Below are 21,255 nucleotides of genomic sequence, written 5' to 3'. Positions count from 1 at the left end.
ATATATCAGTGGACTGTATACGGAATGTAGGACACTGGTTTGCAATGTAAAAACCATTTGTTCTATAAAGGTTCTAAGATTTTAGGGAATTTTTAGGGGATGTCAACTATGCTTGGAATGAACAGGAAAGCATGGCTTCACTAGATCTTGTAAAATAAGGTGATGATCAGGAAGAAGAAACAACCAGTGAAGCATCATAAAACTATATAAAGTGTAATTGCTCTTTATATTTGAAAGCAAAAAGTTATACTGTGAACAAAACATTAAGGGGATAGGAGCAAGAGAACATTGGGAGGCAGTATTTTACAGTGGGGAAAGCACTAGAGGAGACAGAATTTTCAGATTCTCTTTCCAGCTTTGCTGCTGAACAGTGACATAATGTAACTGCTCAGAGCCTCAGCTAGCAGAATTATTCAATTTTTCTGTTGTACTTTATTGAGCATATCCTCTGCATCAGCACTATTCTGCAGCAGGGGAATCAGCGGTGAACAAGGTATGCAAAGTCCCTGCCCTCAAGGAGTTTACATTATAATATGGTGACAATGATTCAGCCAACCAATACACAGGGCAGGAGCTCCACAAAGACAAGTAAGTCCTTGTGAGGAGATAGAGTGGGATGTGGACTGGGAGTCAGCGATGGCATCTTTTTAAAGATGGCATCTTTTTAAAGATGGCATTCATATTTGCGCTGAGAAATGAATTAAGACTGGTTGATGGGTTGAATGTCAGGCTGAGAGGGAAAAAGAGGAGTCATGGGTGGCCTCAGGAGTTTTGGCCTGGGCAATGCTGTAACATTTGTTTTATTGGAAACACTGTGGGAGGAGCAGGTTTGGGGAAATGTAAGAGTTCATTCTGGGACATACTATGTTTGAATTGCCTATGATCAAAGGGGAGATGGTAAGAAAGCTGTTCCACAAGAGGCTGGGCTGTTTGTCTGAGTTGTAAAATTTATGTGTTGAATTGAATCATCCATGAGACCCTTCCAATTCTAATACTCCATGATTCTAGGAACCAGAAATCAAAGCGAATGAAAGGAATTGTAGACTTAAGAAATAAAGAATAGGAAAGCAAATCAAATAAATTATCAATGGAGAGGAAAGAAACCACTCATTTAGAATGAGGGCAAAGGTAATTGGCCAGCATGGAAGGAGAAACTGGTTAAAGTGGAATAAGAACAAAATTGTTCTGATAGGTATATCTTTTGTTTTCATATAAGATAAAACAAAATTTCTCAAAGTCACTGATTGGTAGTAAATTTCTTGTTATCAAATGACATTACCATATAATCTCTTATATACGAGTGAATGGTTTTTCAAACTGCTTTAATTATATAAAGTGTTGATTGAATGAAATAGTTCCATAACAGTCTGTGTCCCAGGAATGAGTTCAATAAATACATACCTATTACATATGTCTTGTGCAGTTCTTCAACACTTTCACTGAAACGGCAAATCTGACTTTATCTCTGAATATGACACCTTCTCCTTGGGAGCCCCAAGGCAGCACAGGGATATTAATAATTCATAAAACACCACTATTTCATTTTAAAAAGAATCAGGGAGTTTACAAAGATAAAAGACAGTCACATGCATTTCCATCTCATATTCCTAATAAAGTATATTTTACTGGCCAAGAAACTGACAGGTATGGGTGATGGGATAGATGCCCACAAGTGAATATACTCACATTTGTGCCTTCTTATAGTTTCCATGACTACAGGCCTAGCTGAATTGCATTAGTCACACACAGCACTGAGAAAGAACAAAAGGAAATGGAAGAATAAATGGCCTAAGAATGTCATAGAAAGGTAAAAGTGATCACAGATTTTATTTTGAAGGGACACAGTCTCCAACATCAAGTCCTCTCTGCTTTAGTCCACCTCCTTAAATAGGAGATGTTTCTAGTTGGGTCTGGCAAATCTTTATAAGGATAATAAGATTTTAAAAATGAAAGTAAGTAGCATTATTGTACGTTATAAATTAATTTATTAGTGGCTATGTACTAATTAGGACATACAGAACATTCTAACATATTCACAGAAACGTTAGCTTAGACTGCCCAAAGGAAAAAATGTCAAATGAACTGATTTTCTTGGTTTTATTCAAATTATCTCATTGTATCAGAGATATTAATATAGGTGAGTTACTGGCTTTTATTTAAAATATATAAATAAATAAAACTACTTTAAATATCAACAAAGGCTTATTTGCCTATTTAGATATAAGTACTTTCCTAAAAAGTAAAATAAAAGTTGATGGTGGTTCCTAAACAAAACTTCTCATCTTCTGACACAGTGCTGACACGAAAATATAAAAATCAACCTGGTCCCTCAAAGAATGTCAAGATTCCCTTGTAGATGCTTCTCAAGCTGGTAATTACTTATTTTCACAATTATGTGATTAATGGCAAACTGAAAGCTTTATAAGGAACACTGCATAGATTTTCCTATCATTCTTACCACCTCACCTCAAATAGTGAACTAAGCTCAATAGATACTTGATGACTGAGTGAATAAATGAAGGAAGGAAAGATTGAGTGAATGAATGAAGGTAAATGTAATCTTGGCAATCACTTCACTTCTATTATTTTTCATCTTACTTATTGAAGCTACCAAAGTAAAATAATAACAGTAAGTACAGGACATACCATGGTTTGAGATTCTCAAGTAAAATAAACATCAATGTCAAATTTGTATAACAAATTTTTAGTGCAAAAATTAAAGCAAAGAACTTTTACAACTTTTTCAAGGTTTTAAACTTTGAAGGAATCTTAGAATCATGGTGTTCTCCATCATAAAGCTGTATACCTATTTCACATTCTATAGACGCCCAAGAATGTTAAGACGCCACTTCCCTCTCTGATAGTTTCTAATTCAGTTGATCTTGACACGATTGTCTTCATAAGCTTATACAACCAGCATTTATGTTTATTTTTCTTTCTCCAGCTCCCTTTCCCATCCACTCTTGATTCACATCTCTCTCCTTCCTTTTCCCCATTCTTGCTCATTATTTTCTCTCCTTCCTAGTTTCTTCCAGTCCCAAAGATGTGTGTGGGACTGGAAGATGGAAGATGTAGATGTCATGTCCAAATGAACTAAATATTCATACACATCTGAATATTTGCATTTCAAGTTAGAATTATAAGGAATGGATTAGGAAAATACAGGTTCAGAGGGTAGCCTAATGGTAGAATTACCTCATTTGCAATCTGTTGGGGGTATATGTGGGCCTTCTTTGCATATCTGAAATAATACTTCATAGAAGCAAACTATGCTGGTCACTAGAAAAAAATAAAAAGTTTTTTTGAACTGATTTGCCCACAACACCTTCAATTTCTCCTGGGCCAATACTCTACTACCCTTAGGCTATTAGGGCAGGTGATCATTCTATTAATTAAAGGCAGTTTTGATCTGGAAAATAGATCACTTAGACTTTGTAAGGGCCGGTCAAGGTCTTAAACTCTTTCTTGATGGTATTGGCCATTAATTCTGCAGCTCTGTGTCAAGTGAGGGAGTTTCTCAGCTCCACCAGGCTTCCCCTGCGTCACTACTGCAGCCTGTTTCCTGCTCACCTTGGCCTCTGCGGGAACCCAGTTAAGCACTTGGCAACTCTCCATCCATGTGGATGTGGATGTCTCACAACAACTTCCACCCTCTCCTCCCCACCCACTCACAGTGAGCAAAGGTGCAAAGATGACCTCTGATTTTCCCATAGGGACTTAGGTGCACCTAGATTGAATCTGGCATAGATCGTAATTAGTTTGCCATAAATACTGGAGGTCTAAAATGAGAAATAAAAGAATACTTTTCTGACCATTGTTTAACAATTGCATGCATTGGAAGCAATACAAAACAACTATGTCCCTCGATCTAGTTCTTTGCACAATTGCTGACAGTTAGAAATCATTTAATAAAAATCTCTTGAATTAATGAATCTCTAAAACTGAAGCTATGGGGTTTGAAAGGGATGGAGTAATAGGAGAGACAGAGAAAAGGGAATAATAGAATATTGGATTACCGAAAATAGCAAGAAATATTTAATAAGTAAATAAAATATACTTTATTTTTTTCATAGTAGATCTTTTCCTGTGAAAGCCCCCAAAGATTTGAGGATTAATCTGCCTGTATAAAAGCATTTGTATTAGTCCATTCTCACACTGCTATAAAGATCCTATGTGAGACTGGATAATTTATAAACAAAAGAGGTTTAATTGACTCACAGTTACATATGACTGAGGAGACCTCAGAAAACTTACAGTCATGGTGGAACGAAAACGGGAAGCAAGGTACATCTTATATGGCAGCAGGTGAGAGAGAGAGAGCGAAGAAGAAGTGCCACACTTTTAAAACATCAGATCTTGTGAGAACTCACTTATTATCGCAAGAACAGCATGGGGGAAACTGCCCTTAAAATCCCCCCACCAGGTCCCTCCCTCAACATGTGGGGATTACAATTCAAGATGAGATTTGGGTGGGGACACAGAGCCAAACCATATCAGTATTTATTGGGCAAAACCTACCTTAGTGCATGCCCAAAATTGGGCAATACAGAAACATATGACAGATTTTTCTCATAAGGAATTTATAATCTATGTGAAAAGATAATATTAACCACATGAAATAATTATATGTAAACTGCATTTCAAAATGCATAGTTCTGAATACAACAGGAAGAATAATAGAGAAATAATGATGCAAGATATCATGGTAAATAAACACTTGTAATTAAAAAGGAAATTCAGTGGATTGCCATTATACACACATTGAACTTACACAAACTCAACTGTATACATTTGGAAAAAAATATTTTTGAAATGGAGAAATAATTTAAATAACCTGGGGTATTAAGTTATCCATTCCATTCAATGAACACATGAGGGATAGTCATTTCTTCCTGTGGTGGGTCTCATTCCCTCCTGCTTCATGGTGTGACAGCCACTCTTTCTTTAATGTAATTTCAATGCCAAAAACTTTTTTTGTGTGTGAGACAGTCTTACTCTGTCACACAGGCTGGAGTACAATGGCAAGAGCTCAGCTTACTGCAGCCTTGTCAACCTCCCAGACACAGATGATCCCCCTGCCTCAGCCTCCTGGGACTACAGGTACATGCCACCACACCCAGATAATTTTTCTATTTTTTGTAGAGATGGGGTTTTGCCATATTGCCCAGGCTCGTCTCCAACTCCTGGGCTCAAGCTATCCACCTGCCTTGGCTTCCCAAAGTGCTGGGATTACAGGCAAGAGCCACCATGCTCCACCCAAAAACTTTTCTATGAGTGATTTAAGGGAATTTACAAAGGCATTTTGAATATATGTAATGATTATCTTTAAATTCATATTTATACATCTTCTAGCCTCAAACTTCCTATTCAGCTTACTCTAATAGCCTAAACACCACATTTTCTGCTTTTAGTCAACTAATTGCCCAAGTAAATAAGAAAGAAGTGAATGGTATAATTTATTGATGGTTATTTAATTGATGGATTATTTTATTCATTCATATTCATGCAAAGATCAAGGTCTATCAAGGTCCTACCTCTGCAAGACATACCAGGCTTTGGATATGTGTTTGGGTTCACTTTATATTGATACTAGAATGAGAGTTTCCTATTACTGTTTAGCCTAACATGATATTTTGATATATATTTTACATAAGAATATAATAAAGGAATTTTTATTTAACATTTTTAACATTTACAAAGCACAGTTGACATACTATTCAGAAAATCAGAGAGAGGTACATTTTTATATCAGTAGAGTCAAGGTCTAGGATACTGACAGAGAAAAGATAATACTATTTAGTATCCCCTTGCTGAAAGTATGATGTTACACTTAGCTGAGGTTGGGAAAGTATTTTATCCATATTCACAGTGGTGCACAATAATCCAAATGCACAGAAAAGAAAGTTTGTTTGGCAGCATGTAAAGTCAGGGTTTATAAGTCATAGGAGATACTCCCCCGTCTTGCACAAGTATTGCAGAACCTCTCATGTCCCTCCAATGGAAACTCAACAGACACTGCCACAGGCTCATGGGGGAAAGCAACACATGGAAGACCTGAGAAAGGGGCAAACCATTTCCAATTTTGAAACTATCCATATACTCCCATGCCTCTCTTTAGAGCATCTGAAAAGAGCATTTGGCTACCTTTGATGAAGTCCAGTGCACCAGAAGGTAAGTATATGTAATGTAAAGGCTGAAATACTGTCAAGAATTTCTTTTTGGTAAATAATCCTTTCACATACTATCCTAAAGACAACACTGCTACTTTTCCTTCTTCAGTTAAGGAATCCTGAAACTCAACTGACTCCTTTAGGATGGACAGAAATAGAGCTGAAGCATATTTGCCTATATGGGTAAACATTTGCTCAGAATTTAGTGAGAGAAGTTAAAAAAAAAACCTATGAAGAAGTTAGTGATGTATTAGGATTCTGCCTTGAGATATTCTGTAAAACCTTACTTTTAGGTACTCTACTGAAAATAGTATCATTTTTCTCACGACTAAAAAGGGAAGCAAAACATTTTCTTGCAGATTTTATATTAAGGACAAAAATGGCAGTTCAAATTTTCAAAGAAAAAGATAGTTCAACAATAGGAGAAAAATGAAATTCAAATTTGTTTATAATAAAATTTACTATAATTTCACAAGGCTTGGTTCTATCCTGTGCACAAGAGGAGGTATATAATTGCTAGAGTTGTGACTATTTAGATTAAATCCTCTGCAAATAAAAAATACAAGCTTTAGAAAATTAACTTTAATTACTTTTACATAAAGTCATAAAAGCCAAACTGTGTACTATGCATAAGGCTATATGTTCTTATAGCAAAGTAACCTCAATTCTGGGGGAAAGAAGTGATAGGAAAATCTTTCTTTCAAAGAGAAAAATGTATCAAATATTAAATCTGTACCCACACTAAAAAATTGTGGAATATTTTTAGAATGAAAGGAATATTTATTAATATTTATGAGTTTTGAAAATACACAAACACTAGGTAAACAATAATTTACAGATTCTTCTTTTAGAGACAGTCATATTTGAAATTTTGAGGAAAAAATAGCTTAAGGAAATGCATGTTATTGTACAAATCAACCACTAAACATATATGGAAGAAATGCTGCAAGAAAATGAAGAACCTAAAATAAAACCCCCCAAAATGCACAGGAATCACTGTTCTGCATGGGGAGACTCAATATTTTAAATAATTTGAGTAACAAAATATATATGCATAAACAAGGTGTTTTATAACCAAATTCCAACATTCCCAAATGTCCTGTATTGGTAACAAAGACGACAGAAAAATAAAATTGTTAATAATAGGAGAAATATCTTTACCAAACATATGTATATTTCTAATATTTTAACTTTTAGATTGATGGGTACATGTGCAGGTTTGTTTTATAGGTAGACTTGTGACTCAAGAATTTGGTGTACAGATTATTTCATCACCCATCTACTAAGTATATTACCCAATAGTGTGTTTTTAAACCTATTCCTGTTCATTTTAAAGCCCAAATAAAACAAGAAACAAAATTGATAATGAGAAGAGCTGGCCTTAATGAGCTGTTATTTAGAAAAATTTGCATGCCTATTAATTCAGGATGACATACATAATCATGTTGCATAAATCTTTCAAAAGGATTTCATTATATACTCCATCTTCATAGTTTTATTAGCTTTCCAAGATTTACCATGGTTGTAGAAATTTTTTAGTAGACTTGGCCATGCGCGGTGGCTCACGCCTGTAATCCCAGCACTCTGAGAGGCCGAGGCGGGTGGATCACAAGGTCAGGAGATCAAGACCATCCTGGTGAAACACGGTGAAAGCCCATCTCTACTAAAAATACAAAAAAAATTAGCCGGGCGTGGCGGCACGCGCCTGTAGTCCCAGCTACTCGGGAGGCTGAGTCAGGAGAATGGCATGAACCCAGGAGGATGAGCTTGCAGTGAGCTGAGATCACGCCACTGCACTCCAGCCTGGGCGACAGAGCAAGACTCCGTCTCAAAAAAAAAAAAAAAAAAAAAAAAAAAAAAAAAAAAAGAGACTCAGTTTGCGTAAATGAGCAAGTTCAGGCATAATAAGACTAGGAAAGTTATTCTCTGTTTATAAAAAGATGGTGGTGGAGGAGTTAAGAAGGTTGAAAAATTGGGTATTGTTCCTTTCTTCTTAAACAAGATCAGCATTTTGAAATTAAGGCAAAAAGAAATATGAGCCTGATTTCTGGCAACCGGACAGCATTTATAATCTACTTCAGCAGATTTCTGCTAAGAATATCTGCTCTAAGCTAGTGTTAGACTAAGATTGATTGTCACCCTTTTAAAAGGAATTCCTGTTTCCTTTACACACACACACACACACACACACACACACACACACACACACACCCCTTATCTGGCAATCTTGAGAGAAGACAGAGAAATCTGAGAAACTAAAGAGTGAAGTCCGAATCCACCCTTGTCACTCACCATCTTCCTCAGCAGAAAGGAAATGTATTTTAGGTTTCATTGAAATTATAAACAATACTATGTCTGCAGCTGTGCTTGAAAGTCTGATGTCAATACTACTAAATACATGTTTTCATTTTGAGCAAAACTTATCAAATACATACAGAACCAGATTATAAGATCCTATTGAGAACAGCCCACACAAAATATCTCTATTCCCTTTGTCACTATGTCACATGTGTTTATCCTTGGTTATGGCCAACATAGTTATCTATCAGTAATTAACTGTCTCCATGAGCTTAGCAAAATGAGATTTCAGAAGCCCGAACTTGAATCTGGACACAATTTCACATTTTGTAATTGATCTTTGGCATCACATGTCACTGTATTTCAACTACTAAATGAAGTGAGAAAAGAGCTCTTAAAGTTTTTTGAGCTCCATATTCCGCTAAGAAAAAACATTAGAAACACCAACAGGAAAAATATGAACACTCATGATGTCAGATGTCCTAGTCTGTTTGTGTAGCTATAAATAAATACCTGAGGCTGGGTAATTTATAAAAAGAAAAGGTTTATTTGGCTCACAATTCTACAGGCTGTACAAGAAGCATAGCACCAGCATCTGCTTCTGGTGAGGGTTTCAGGCTGTTTCTAGTCATGGACGAAGGCTAAGGGGAGCTGGTATGTGCAGAGAGCACATGGCAGGACAGCAAGCAAGAGAGAGAGAGGAGAGAGGTGCCAGACTCTTCTTAACAACCAGCTTTGCCCAGAACTAATAGAGTGAGAACTCACTCATTACCATGAAGACTGCACCAAGCCATTCATGAGGGAACTGCCCCAATGACCAAAACTCCTCTTTGAGCCCCCACCTCCAATACTGGCAATCAAATTTTAACTTGCAGTTTTGGGGACAAATACCCAAACTATAGCACTAGGTATTCGTATAGTTTTTATTGCTATTGAAATTGAATTCCTTTTTTTCCTAAATGGATGCATTTATTATTTCTGCAAGATATATAAGGAAAGCTATTGTCTTCATTTAGGGGTGAATCAGCCCATTCATGGGTTGTATCAAGGCTAAACAGTGATTCATCAAAAGTAAGAAGGTACATTTTGTGATTCCTTTGTTCAGTGTCTCAACTCCCCAATATATCATGTTAGCTACCCTAGTGACAACATGCTATGTTACAAGGTAAACTGTTCTGAAAATCAGTTTAACAATATATCAAGAATCTTTTAATTTGCTGCAGTGATTTCATGTCCAGAAAACATTTAAAAAGGCAGACAAAAGTATCTCTCATAGTATTAGTTCAGAATCACTACCTAGAAATAGGAGAATGACCAAATTTTAAATAGCCATACTCTGAAATTGATTGCAACCTTTAAAGTCATGTTTTAATAAAATAATGAAATGAAGAAATGCCAAAAAAGTATGTTGAGTGATAAAAGATTCAGAGATATGTATATGTAATCCTAATAGTATAAAAGGAAATATGCATACACACACAGAGATATATGATCCTAATAGTATGAAAGGGTATGTTTTTGTCTAACATGTTATTAGAAGGAAAATAAGCACAATGATTATTTTTACGTGGCAAAATTGAAATATTTTATATTATTCTTTAAACGTTCCTGCTTCTTCCAAAATTTTTCACAATAAGTTTATAAATATTTATATATAAAGGTTTTTTTCAATTTAAAATAAACTCCGCTGAGCTCATGTAAAACCCTGTGCCTCATAAAAGTACTGAAAAATATTAGAAGTCCTCAGTAAACTAATTATAATATTATTTCTATTCTATTGAAAGAAGTCTGGCAAAATTGATACTTTTCCATAAGACAATAATTCTACATTAATAAAAAAGTCTAAGGTACAGAAAACAAGAAATCTGCCAGTCTCTGGAATTTCAGAAGCAGTTATAAATATTATTTGTGGGTCTGAGCAATTCTTATTTTCAGCTGGTACTGTAAACTTACTTCAAAATATGTGTTAAAGGCAGTTTGGTAGCCAATTGAAACTTTCTTCCAAATATAATAAGAACAGTGTCAAAAAGAGAAAACTATAAAAGAGAACACAGAACTTGATTTGAATAATTTTGTTTTAAAATTCAATGTTCGGAGTTCATTATTTACAGTGTTAAAGTGAACTAAATATGGCCTGAAAAGGACTCTGTACTTCTATATTTGAGTCCTATGGAAGAACCATACCTAACTTAATAAGCAGACAAGATTGAAAACTTAACTTAGGAGTATGTGCCTGTAAAAGTAGCTGAGTCTTGGCCAATTTCAGCAGCCATACTTCAACCACTCATACACTAAGTATTCAAACTGTGTTCAAATAAGGCAAATGCCAACCTGTAACCAATCTAGTTGTTTCTGTACATCACTTCCCTTTTTTGTCTATAAATTTTCCTCCACCACATGGCTGTGCTGGAGTCTTTCTGAATTTGCTGTGATTCTGGGGGCTGCCTAATTCATGAATTGTTCATTGCTCAATTAAACTTCTTTAAATTTAATTCGACTCAAGTTTTTCTTTTAACAACAGGTATTTGCATAATGTATGACTCTAAGGGTCACCCGTGTTAAAACAAAATAATAAAAGATATGTCATTATTCCCAAGTATACATAACAGAATTCATCAAGGTGATTGTGTTGGAATTTTTAAATATATTTTGAATACAAATAAAATTAAAAATTTCACCCTCAAGCTACTAATATGCAAAATAACCTTAAAACATAATTTTCTTTAGAGAATTAAAATGACTCATTATACCCTTATGTGTATTATTACTTAACTAATTCTTTTAGGCAAAATATAAAAAGTTCAAAATTAGGGGAATTATAATATTTTGCTGTATTATACCTATAACCACTCTCTCAGAAAAGGTGGCTGTAATTTCAAAATCAAACCATGCCGTTTAATATAATTTTTAAAAGCTTAGCAGGAAAACTTTCAAGTTTTTAGAATATCGAATAAAATGTTTATTAAGTTAGATGGCTTCTGGGTTTTTTTAAGTTTTAGGGAACAAATATTGTTTGGCTTTTTCTCAAGTAATTCTATGAGATTGTGAGAACCACAGGTGTTGTCAACAAATGTAAATCACTTATGTAGCTATGCACATGGCCCAATGAGCGTGTTTTCCAAAGGCTTCTGAAAAATGACAGAATGGAGAAGCATATAGGTAATATTGTAAGAATAATCTAAATTAAAGTCATTCAAAATATTTTTCCAAAAATAAGAACATTATTAGGCAAGATAAATGAATTGGCAGAGAGCCAATTGGCTTCTATACAATTCCACCCTGTTTTTCATGTTTCCTTGAAAAATATCAGGATATTTTAAATTAATAGCTTATATTATTTGTTTTTAACTGGGGGTAATTCAGTTTCAAAGTGGAACCAAAATAAATGCAAGTTAGGTGGAATTGCTGAAAAATATTTTGAGGCACCCAGTGTCAACATTGGAGCGAATCATTTAACCTGAGTCCGATTCCACTTACACAAAATAAGATAGGGCAGGGGCTGAACAAATGCTTTCTAAGGCCCTTTCAAGTTTGCAGAAAAAAAAGGAAAAAGAAAAATGAATTCATATAATGAAAATAATTTTGCAAATAACTATTTGAATGTGTTTTTGCATTCTCAATCAGTTATTTAAAAACTGGATGTTTGATCAACCAAATGTTTATTGTTAAGAGGAGTTAATGTTTTGTCATTAGGAGTTAAGGTAGAAATTAATACCATGTCATTGAAATTAATTTTCAACTTTTTTGTCACAACTAGTTGACTTCCTAATCTCAACTAGTCAACTTATCTGAGATAGTCCATGTGCTTACTGCTTTATTCCATTTAAATAATTATCATAGAAAGTTTAAAATATAATCTTTATAGCGTACACTAAAAGTAATAAAGCAGTGAAACAGAAGGTCATATTATAAAGACTTCCTGGTTTCTGTGGTCCCGATAGAACTCTCTCTCTCCATACTGAAAAAGAATTCCAGATGGCTTCATGATGGCAAAGAAGCCAGTGAGAACTCACCCATTATTTCATTGTATAACTGATGGAGCTGAAGATTATAAACAAATGTTGCATTACAGTATCTGAAAGGGCCTTAGTTGTGAAGAACAGAAATCAGTTATAAAAATGTCATTTATGAAAGAATTTTCAGTTGCATAAGAATTTCCTAGAAGGCCAGAGAACCAGGTAGGAGGTACATATTCAGAAATCATGTTCAACACACATTACACAGTTGCCCCATGTAGACTCCCATCTTGTTCCCCCAACACAATTTACCTTGATCATTGGGCACCCTCCCTATTTCCCTTACACTATTGATAGCAACAGGAGGCAGACAAACTCTAAGCAGACAGGGGCAGGTCCCTGGAAAACCCCACCTTCGAGCCAAAAAGCCTGAAACCTGCAGCTCAAAGTGAGAACTTCCATCCCTGTGTGCCCACGCTCTCCTACTTGGTTATTTCTGAATAATGTCTTTTTACCAATTGAATGTTGCCTTTTCTAAAACTACCTACGGCCTGCCCCACCCCCATCCTATCCCTGTAAAGACCGCAGACTCAATCGTCAGATGAGAGAAGTGGCTGGATGTCAGGAAGAAGCGCCTGGACATCGGAGAGAGGCCAGCTTGACTACATGGGAGAGTGACCTTCCCTTCCCGTCCCTTTTCCAGCTTCCCTCTCTGCTGAGAGCCACTTTCATCACTTAATAAAATTCTCCACATTCACCATTCTTCAGTTTGTCTGCTTAACGTCATTCCTCTTGGGCACCAGGCGGGAATGCATCAGGTGCAGGTACCCAAAAAGGCTGTCACTGGCCCTCTGCCTTTGCTGGCGGAAGGCAGCCACCTCACACAATGAGATAAAGGGCCCACGGAGCTGTTAACACACTTCTGTCTGTGAAAAGCAGAGCTAAGAGAGCATTGTAACACACCCTCTAGGGCCTTGGGGTCACAGGCACCCCCACATGGACGCTGCCGCAGGGCCCGCAAGGAATTCGCTTCTGCCAGCACCAAAGTGGCCGGTTCCTGCACTTGCTCACTCCGGTTCCTGCATTCAATCACTGGCATGCTCCTTCCTGCAAGGGGTTGAGTGGGGTGGACTGAGTAAACAAGGCACCCCTGTCATGACTCCTGTGAAGGGGTCAAGAAAATATCCTGCATCACTATCATCTCTGAAACCTGGAGGTATCTGCCACCTGTACACCAGACTACATTCCATATGGTTTCTTCTTCCTAATGCCACTCACTTCCTATTCAAAGATTGGCCTGGATTTGTTTGCTTTGGAGAGTCTAGATCACTTGCCTACTCCCTAGTCTCAAGAAAGTGGGGATATCGTTTTCATGGCTTCTATAGTGAAGGACAAGGATTCACAAAACGGAGAGTTTCCAGACACTTTAAAAAGCAAGCAGGAATTCTGTTTTCAGTATCATGAATGACTAGGCACCCTGAGGGACTCTCCTTTTGCAGCAACCAAGTCCTGGGTAGGACATACTCTTTGAGATAGTTGCTGTCTCACAATATATAAGAGGTCTTCAGGAAACCCTTGCCTCCCCAGAACAAAGAAACTAGTCAGAGTTGGACCTGGAGTTGGACTGGCTCCTGGGTGCCAGGAACCAGTATTTTGGAGGCAATTAGCTTGAGGTGGAGTATCCTCTATCTGAGCCAAGGAGAGGAGGCTCAGAGTTAAAGTCCAGAAGCAGGAGGCAGAGGCCAGAGCAATGGAGACTTGGAACAGCTGGGAGCCAAGGCACTTGGGGCGGATTGCCCTGAGATGGATCACTATAGCAACACTGCTGTGGGCACAATGAACCTTGGAACAGCTAGGTGCTAGAGAATTATAACATGGCACATCTGCTCTCAACCAGAATTCATAAGGGGTGTACCCATACACTGCCTGCAAAAGTAGAAAGCAACCCCTTAAGTATCCTTAAGGACTACCACAAAATGAGATCAACAAATTGACAAAGATTATGGGAAATACTAGAAGGCAAGCCACTATGAATGAAAGACAGCATAAAAAAACCAGATAGGTTCAGCATGCAAGGACTGCAGATATTGGAATTGTTAGACATACTATAGAAGGACTATATAGGATATATCAGAGGAAGTAAATGATACAGTTAGAAAAATGAATGAATCATAGGAAACTTTCAAAATGGATAGACAAAAAGACACTCATATGGAGTTTCTAGAAATGAAAATATAATTGTTGAAATTTCAAAAGAGGAACAGGCAAATGAATAAAAAATCAACATTTGAAGAAAGTTAATAGATTAAAATATACAGCTGAAATATTTATTCAGAATGAATGCTGCAAGGTAGATGGAAAACATGAAAGCGAGACTGCAATTCATATGGGATCAATGAGAAGGTATAAGCTACATCTAATCTAATCCCAATAGAACAAAATAGACATAATGGAAAGAGGCAATTTAAAAAAACAAAAACAACAATGGATCTAGTTCTCTAGGTCTGGTCAAAAACATAAACCAATGAAACTCAACACATTGAAACAGGATAAATAAAAAGAAATTTTCGTTTTCTACTGAAACTGCAGAATACCACAGACCAAGAGAACTTCTAGGAAGCAGAGAGAGGGCAGAACACAAAGGGAGAGAGTAAATGCAGAATTCATAAGAGCAAAGACAGAAGGCAGAAGACAGTGGAATAATTATCAGGAAAGCCAAAACTTATTCTCAATCTAGAACAGTGTACCCAGAAAACCATCATTCAAGAACGAAGGCAAATTTTGATGCTTACAGATAATCCAAAAGGAAGGCAGATTACCATCAGGAGACTTGCTGCAACAGAACTTAGGAAGTACTTTAAGAAAAAAATAAAATGGTCTAAGAAGGATGGTATGTAATAAAAGAAGGAAAGGTGAGTAAATAAACTAACATTTATGGGAAATAATACTAGTACTGATTATGTGGTTAAAAAGGGGCAGAACTGAAATATTGGGCAACAGTGGGATGTACATGGGAAGATGGCAAATTGGAGCTAAAGTGTTATAAAAGTCTTACATTTTTCAGGGGAAGGTGTCAAAATATTGTTCAATTTCTTACCTTGTTATGTTAAATAAGTATGGTGAAATGCAACGGCAATGACTGAAAGAATAGGAATATATTCCTAGAGTAGGTATATAAATTCTAGATCACTTGAGGAAAAGAACTAGCATAAGAGCAAAAAACTTAATTTTTTTAAAAAAAAGGCAAGAAAGGAAAAAAAACCCCTAGGAAAAACAAGACAAATAAAATTTAAAAGTAAGACGGTAATAAAAATTCCAGATTTCCCAATAATCATAATAAATTTGGTTATCTATAAATATCACAATCGCAATAAATATAGTATACATAAGCCACCAATTATATAGGCATATTATATAGGCATACACACACACACACACACACACACACACACATATGTAGATATAATCTCGCCAGTTATTATCACATAGAATGTTTTAAAAATCCAGTTAGATGCTTTTATAGAAAATATAAGCAATATAATATAAACGATATATATATTATACATAATATAAACAATAAATATAATATAAAGAATAAGTAAACTAACAGGATTAAAATGTACAGATAAAAGAGACACATGAGGCAAATCATAACCAAAAGTCAGCTGGAGTAACTATATGGTACCTAGGCCAAATATCCTTTAAGAAAAGAGAAAATTCCTGGGATATTCAGAGTAGCTATACAATGATAAAAGACTTACTTTAGTAAGAAACTATGACCTGTCTAGACAATGATAGCTAAAACAAAATAGCCTTAAAATGTAGGTAGGAAAAATAATTAAAACTACATGAAAATTTGGCAAATGAACCCACATAATGAGAAGCTGCAAAACACCTCTCTTAATCATTGATAGCTACAGGCAAAAAAAAAAAAAAAATCAACAAAAATAAAGAAGAATACAACACATTCAACAAGCTCAATCTCATGGCTATATATAAAACCAGCATCCAAAAGTTAGAAAATACTTGTCGTGCTCCAGGACATATGAAATATTTTAAAACCAGACTGTGTATGAAGCCACAAAGCAAGTCCCAACACATTTCAAAGGTGTCCCACAGAACAGCTTCTCTGATGAAGTGCAATTAATGAGAAGTTAATAACAAAGAGATACATAAAAAATATTTCCCACTATTGAGAATTTCAATAACTTGTTTCTACTGAATCCATAGGTCAAACAAGAAACTTCAGTGGAAATTAAAAAACAAAACACAAAAAGCTAGAACTGAAAGGTAACAAAGAATCTACATGTTAAAACTTGTGGGAAACAGTGAAAGCAGTGTTCTGCAATCTGCTTACCTTTAAATCGTTATATTACAAAAGAAAAAAAAAGACTAAAAAGTTAGTTTTCCAACATTAAAAGACATAGAAAGAGAGAATAAACCCAAATGCAGCAGGAAGAGGGCTATAATATAGAAAAGAGCAGATATCAATGAAATAGAATATAAAGGTAAAATAGAGAGAATTAATAGAGCTAAATTTGGTTCTAAATAAACTCCTTGTAAGACTGAGCAAAAAAGAAAGAGAAAGTTATACAGATAGAGGAGGAAAACACAAAATAAATAACACACAAAATATGGAGGGGTCAGGACAAAAATGTAAGGCCAAGATTAAAGCATATTATACCATCATTAACAATTTTATGCCAATAAATTATAACATTTAACCAAAACAAAAAAACATAAGAAAAGTATAATTTGTTAAGAGAAACTCAAGTAGAAATAAAATATAAATGTTGCTAAAACTATTAAAAATAGTTGAACCTATAGTTAAATATCAGGCCCCCAGAATTTTATAAGTAGGTTCCACAAAACTTTTAAGGAACACATCATGCCAAATTCAAATAAACATTTTGGAACAGAAAATAAGAAAGAAATCTATGGCTTATTCTATAAGACCAGCATAACTTTGATATAAAACAAGATAAGGACAAAACGAGAAAGAAAAATTATAATACCCTGTTGTTCATGAAAATAGGTACGAAAATCCTAGAAAGATAATATATGATATCCAGGTTGGGATTACTCTGTGAAAGAAAGAACAATTTTTAGAAAATACATATATATTAATTAACATAATTATACATGTTATTCAAACTATTAACAGATATTAAAATACGATTATCTAAACAGATGTAGAAAAGTGTTTTACAAAATCCAGCATCTATCCTTACTTCAAAAAGAAGTCAGTAAACTAAGATAATTTTGTTAACCTGATCATGTATATCTACAGAAAACAGAAGAAACATCATTCTAAACCAGAAAATATCAGAAGCATCTACTTTAAAATCAAAAACAAAAATAAGAATGTCTACTATTGCCATTTATAGTCAACATTTTACAGAACCAGTCCAATATGACTAGAAAAATAAAAGTTATGGTATTCTGAGTATAAATTCATAGATAAATAATAAAAATAACATGAAAATTTAAAGGTCGCAAGACATAGGATCTAATTTAAAAATACTCATCAATTGCAGTTTTGTGCCCCAGTAAGAAATTAGAAAATACAATTGTAAAAAAGTAGTCAAAAAAAATTAGAAATACCCAAAGTAAATCTAACAAAAAGTATGAAATACTTACATGCAGAAAATTATACGTTTTACTAAATGATATTAAGAAGCCCTAAGAAAATAGAACACTATCTCCTGTTCATGAATAAGAAGATGTCAGAGCATAAGGATTTCAATGTTTTCCGAATGGATCTATAGAAGCAATTCAATCTACCGAAAATTGCAAAAAAAAATTTTTTTGGTGGAAAATTGATCTATTTATATTGAAATCCAAAAAGCCCAAATTAGCTAAGACATTATCAAAAAAGAAGGGAAAATTAATAACTCAGTTAAACAAAACATATTATAAAACTATAGTGATTAAGACGTCGTATTGGTGCAAGGATAGACAAACTGAACAATAGAACAGAACAGAGCCCCACAGAATCATATGTGAACATAGCTTTAATATGAAAAAGATAGCAAGACAGATTCCTAGGAAAAGAAGAAACTGCTTAACAAACAAAGCTGAAACATTGTTGACATCTTTATTTTTATAAAATAATACATAAAAATGACTTCCTGATGGATTAAGAATTCAGAGGTTAAAGGTAAAACAAATTTTAGATGAAAATTTCTGGCTGGGGAGTAGGAAATAATTTTTGAACGATGCACAAATGTATTAACTATAGAAAAAAGATTAATGAGTGTGATTTAATTAAAGTTAACTCTTCACTGAAAAATGAAAGTTAAAATACAAGCATAACTTGGAAGAAACGATTTGCAACACATTTATCAAAGATTGTTTCAAGAATATCTAATTCGTATATTTCAATAAGAAAAATACCATCCACCCAATACAAAAATGGGCAAAAGACATGAATAAATAAATAATAGCTTTGTGAGGCCAATATAAATATATAAAGATATGTTCAATCTCATTAGTACTCAAACAAATACCACAATGGCATGATATTTTGTATTCATTCAAATGACAAAAATTTGGAAGTCTGACCATTTTAAATATTGTACAGAATGTAAACTAAGGGGATCCAATATGTTTTGTTGGTGGGAGTGAAAATTGTTATATTCACTTTGAAAAATAACTTGACACATCTTACAAAGTTAAAACTTGGCATATTCTATTACTTAGCATGACTACTCCTATACAGTTTCCCGAGAGAAGCTGTATAGAATGCTCATAGCAACATTTTTCTAAGCAAACACTGAAAAACTAAAAAGTAGACAAAATAATAAAGATATAGCTTTATGATAGTCAGTTGAATCCATAAGGATATCAACTGAATAAAATCTGTCCTACTGGAATTCCCCGGATTTTTCATTCAATTCTGTTTCTTCTATAGTTGTTTGGTTTTCCTTGTTTAAAAAAAGGCTAATATTGGTATGATATTTATTAGGGAGGGAAAGATACATTTATTATGGTGAGAATCTGAATAATAAAGTTATATATTATATTCAAATTGTTCAATGACAGCATGTGGATTGATCTAGGTGGGAAAGCTAGCCCAGCTGTGGAATGTCATATTTTAATAGTAATAACAGCTGAACTACCAAATAACTGCAAATTATTTACTTTGTATACAATAATTCTATTCTTACTTGCATTCTAAAATGTATTTATGAGTAAGAGAGAAAGGACAAGAAATATAGGGCACAGCCTAGTTTATCATCTTTTTCCAGGAGCCCCTCTGCTCAATGGTTCCACGTAAGCTTGGGCCATGGGAAACATTTTGTCTAAGAGTTGGAAAGTCCAGGTGGAGGAGCAGCTATATGGCTTTATCCTCAGGAGGTCTGTGTGTGGCTCCCTAGTGTCACTTCTTGCTGACTCTCGTGACTATGGAATACAGCAGCTGGGCTAACAGTTCCTACATGCTCCTGCTAAACTTCCTGCTTCAGGATCAGGAACATGTTTAGCCCTGTGATAAAGGGCACCAACTTCTCCCTCAGCAACTCTCATCATGGAGGTGATGAGAAACTAACAGGAGTTCCAGGCCATCCGCATGGGTTCCAGCTCAGTCTTGTAGGTTCCACCTTGGCCTTGACTTCCCCATCTCTTGTCTGTCTGCCCTTCCCCACTACCTGCCCTCTGAACTTTAGGTTTCAGCACCAAACACAACTTCACAGAGACTGTGAAATCAGCTTCCTCAACTGCATTACCTTAAATCCCCATGATAAACACCTTGTTATATGTTCTACCCAGTTTTTCTGCTTGTCTGATCAAACCATGATGTCACAGAGGTCAATCAAGAAGACAGGCTTTTCCCTGTGTATCAGCAATCTCAGATTCTGCTTAGAAGCAGCATGATAGCAGTCTTTGCAGTAATCAATTTCTAAGTCCCCTACTTAAAATTGGGTTTGTAACTCAATTTCTCTGAATCTTAGTGTCTCCGTGTATAAAATTCTAGTAATAACTCCTACTTTTTAAAGTTGATTGGAGAAGCAAATTCTATACTATACTCAAAGACATTAGCCCTGTCCCTGGTTCTTGGAAAATGTTAGCATCCTTTCTTTCCACCTAGGGCTTTGAGGTCTTTGAAAAACAGTTGGACACTTGGATTCATGCAGCTGATCCTTTGAGGGGTCTTTCTCTATAATTAATTGGCTACTTCCTTCCAATGAGTGAGCTTTTCTACAAACTTTACATCATTTAAGGGAGACAGTTTATTAACTTTTAAGCATATTGGAATATATTTCACATCTAGGTCTCCATGGAATCCAGAGTTGCTCTCCATGATAATTTCTAAACTAGAGCAGAAGTTCAACAATAGTTCCTTTTTTTCACATCAGTATGAATAAGCTAAATTCTAAGAATGCATTAGACAAAAAATAAGGGAAATGTGGCAAGCCTGGTGTATTAGTCTGCTCTCACACTGCTATAAAGGTACTACCTGAGACTGGGTAATTTATAAACAAAGAGGTTTAATTGACTCACAGTTCTGCATGGCTGGGGAGGCCTCAGGAAACTTAAAATCACAGCAGAAAGGGAAGCAGGCATGTCTTACATGGTGGCAGGTGAGAGAAAGTGAGCAAGAGCAGGAAAAACTGCCTCATAAAACCATCAGACCTCAAGAGAACTCACTCACTAACTATCATGAGAACAGCATGGGGGAAACTGCCTCAATGATCCAATCACCTTCCACCAGGTCCCTCTCTAGACATGAGGAGATTATGGGGATTACAATTCAAGATGAGATTTGGGTGGGGACACAAAGCCTAAACATATCACTTGGCAAAACTCAAAATGCATTTCATGCATTCCAG

Source organism: Pan paniscus, chromosome 4, assembly GCF_029289425.2.
Source record: "Pan paniscus chromosome 4, NHGRI_mPanPan1-v2.0_pri, whole genome shotgun sequence".
NCBI lineage: Eukaryota > Metazoa > Chordata > Mammalia > Primates > Hominidae > Pan > Pan paniscus.
Note: the sequence above shows the minus strand (reverse complement) of the source record.